The sequence below is a fragment of the Lepidochelys kempii genome, chromosome 7 (genome assembly GCF_965140285.1).
Source record: "Lepidochelys kempii isolate rLepKem1 chromosome 7, rLepKem1.hap1, whole genome shotgun sequence".
NCBI lineage: Eukaryota > Metazoa > Chordata > Testudines > Cheloniidae > Lepidochelys > Lepidochelys kempii.
Genome location: NC_136386.1, coordinates 111,172,156 through 111,175,924, shown reverse-complemented (window position 1 = coordinate 111,175,924; position 3,769 = coordinate 111,172,156).

The window sequence follows — 3,769 nt, the reverse complement described above, 5'->3', positions numbered from 1 at the left end:
ACCAAGCAAAATAAAACAAAACATGCAAGTCTAAGCCTAATACAGTAAGAAACTGATTACAGACGAAACCTCACCCTCCGAGATGTTGTGATAAGCTTCTTTCACAGACTAGACTCCTTTCTAGTCTGGGCCCAATCCTTTCCCCTGGTACAGTCCTTGGTCCAGGTCAGGTGGTAGCTAGGGGATTTCTCATGACTGCAGCCCCCTTTGTTCTGTTCCACCCCTTATATATTTGTTGCACAAGGTGGGAATCCTTTATCCCTGTCTGGGTTCCCACCCCACCTTCTAAATGGAAAAGCACCAGGTTAAAGACGGATTCCAGTTTAGGTGACATCATCACGTCACTGTAAGACTTCATTACCCACTTGCCAGCACACAGGTTTACAGGAAGACTTACAAGTAAACAGAGCCATTTACAACCAACTGTCCTGGTTAATGGAAGCCATAAAGATTCCAAGCCACCATTAATGGCCCACACTTTGCATAATTACAATAGGACCTCAGAGTTATATTTCATATTCCTAGTTTCAGATACAAGACTGATACACTTATACAAATTGGATGACCACACTCAGTAGATTATAAGCTTTGTCATAACAATTTACAAGAGACCTTTTGCATGAAGCATATTCCAGTTACATTTTATTCACACTCATTAGCATATTTTCATAAAATCATATAGAATGCAACATCACAGGTTGCACTTGGGGTCCAAGATCTAGCCCTTAGAATGGAAGCATCACCTCAGCTTTAACCAAAGGGATTATAGTGGAGTATGGCCTTACCTATGAAGCCCTAAAACTGGGATTTTCCCAGTGCCTAAAGGAGCTAAGCACTAAAATCCCATTGGAATTCATTGGCAATGGGGTGCCTAACTCCCTTAGATACCTCTGAAAATCCCAGCCTACATTATTTAGGTTATGATTACTCCAGAGGTGGCCCCTCTCCCCTTGTAGTATCATAACTATGGAGATGAATGGAGGTTCTTGCTCTAACCCCCCCTTGGTTTAATCAGGGAGGGTTTGGAGTAGGGCTGTCGATTAATTGCAGTTAACTCAAAAAAATTAATCGCGATTAATCGCACTGTTAAACAATAGAATACCAATGGAAATTTATTAAATATTTTGGATGTTTTTCTACATTTTCAAATATATTGATTTCTATTACAACACAGAATACAGTGTAGAGTGCTCACTTTTTATTTTTATTATAAATATTTGCACTGTAAAAATGATAAAATTGTATTTTTCAATTCACCTCATACAAGTACCGTAATGCAATCTCTTTATCATGAAAGTGCAACTTACAAGTGTAGATTATTTTTGTTACATAACTGCACTTAAAAACAAAACAATGTAAAACTTTAGAGCCTACAAGTCCACTCAGTCCTATTTCTTGTTCAGCCAATCCCTAAGATGAACACGTTTGTTTATATTTACGGGAGATACGGCTGCCTGCTTCTTATTTACAATGTCACCTGAAAGTGAGAACAGGCATTCGCATGGCACTTTTGTAGCCAGCATTGCAAGGTATTTACATGCCATATATGCTAAACATTCGTATACCCCTTCATGCTTCTGCCATCATTCCAGAGGACATGCTTCCATGCTGATGATGCTCGTTAAAAAAATAATGCATTAATTAAATTTGTGACTGAACTCCTTGGGGAAGAATTGTATGTCTCCTGTTCTGTTTTACCCACATTCTGCCATATATTTCATGTTATAGCAGTCTCAGATGATGACCCAGCACATGTTCATTTTAAGAACACTTTCACAGCAGATTTGAGAAAACGCAAAGAAGGTACCAATATGAGATTTATAAAGGTAGCTACAGCACTCAACCCAAGGTTTAAGCATCTGAAGTGCCTTCCAAAATCTGAGCGGGACGAGGTGTGGTGCATGCTTTCAGAAGTCTTAAAAGAGCAATAGTCAGATGCAGAAACTACAGAACCCGAACCACCAAAAAAGAAAATCAACCTTCTGCTCGTGGCATCTGACTAAGATGATGAAAATGAACATGCGTCGGTCCGCTGTGCTTTGGATCATTATAGAGCAGAACCCATCATCAGCATAGACGCATGTCCTCTGGAATGGTGTTGAAGCACAAAGGGACATATGAATCTTTAGCGGCACGTAAATATCTTGCAACGCCTGCTAAAACAGTGCCATGAGAACGCCTGTTCTCACTTTCAGGTGACACTGTAAACAAGAAGCAGGCAGCGTTATCTCCTGCAAATTGTAACCAAACTTGTTTGTCTGAGCGACTGGCTGAAGTAGGACTGAGTGGACTTGTAGGACTTATTTTTTGTACATAATTCTACATTTGTAAGTTCAACTTTCAGGACAATGAGATTGTACTACAGAATTATAATGGGGGAACTGAAAAAATACAATTTCTTTTGTTTTTTTTACAGTGCAAATATTTGTAATAAAAAATAAATAGAAAGTGAGCACTGTACTCTTTGTATTCTGTGTTGTAACTGAAATCAATACATTTGAAAATGTAGAAAACATCAAAAAATATTTAAATAAATGGTATTCTGTTACTAACAGCGTGATTAATCACGATTAATATTTTTAATCGCTTGACAGCCCAAGTTTGGAGGCATGATGTTCTTATTGAACGATTCCTAATACTGGAATTTGCTTCTCTCTATCTACCAGAAACCAAATGTATTCACCTTTGGATCATGCTGCAAAGCTCATCTGTTCTCTCAGGCTTTTTTCTGGGTGTAGACTGAGTGAATCAAACTGGATGGCAGAAGAATCCTGAGGAATGTGGGGCTGGTAGGATCTTTTATTTTAAACCCTTGTCCTAATTTATACGTTACACTATTTAATTGTTTTGGACCCTTGTGCTGAGCTGCAGCTGGACATGTTTTAAAACAAATAGAAATAAATAAGTGGGATGGTGCTAATCTGCCATATCATTTCTTTCCCTGTTTTATATTTTCTTAGTTTAGAAGAGCAGCGGTGATTAATGAAGAAGGCATTTCCCGGCAGTTGATGTCCAAGGTAAAGGGTCACCTATTAGACATTAGCTGCCAGGAAGTGCTCTCCCCAGCAATTATCATCATCTAATCAATGCTAACAGAGATCATATTTCAAGCACTCAACCATTCTTTTATCACTATCCCCTGCCTCTGGCTGTGATTTAATCAATGCCCCTTCCTTTCTTCACCTGAACAGAACAGCATTGGCCACTGAAGCACCCAGAATCCCCAACTGTTGAAGCAGAGCTATAGGCAGGAATCTAGACCCACCCAATGATATTTTGGAGGATATCTTAAAAATACACAAAAAGAAAAGGAGTACTTGTGGCACCTTAGAGACTAACCAATTTATTAGAGCATAAGCTTTCGTGAGCTACAGCTCACTTCCTCAGATGCATATCGTGGAAACTGCAGCAGGCTTTATATATACACAGAGAATATGAAACAATACCTACTCCCACCCCACTGTCCTGCTGGTAATAGCTTATCTAAAGTGATCATCAGGTGGGCCATTTCCAGCACAAATCCAGGTTTTCTCCCTCCTCAGGCCCTACGCTACCAGAACTCCCAGCTACCTTCGAGACACCACTGACTTCCTGAGGAAACTTCAATCCATCGGTGATCTTCCTGATAACACCATCCTGGCCACTATGGATGTAGAAGCCCTCTACACCAACATTCCACACAAAGATGGACTACAAGCCGTCAAGAACACTATCCCCGATACTGTCACGGCTAACCTGGTAGCTGAACTTTGTGACTTTGTCCTTACCC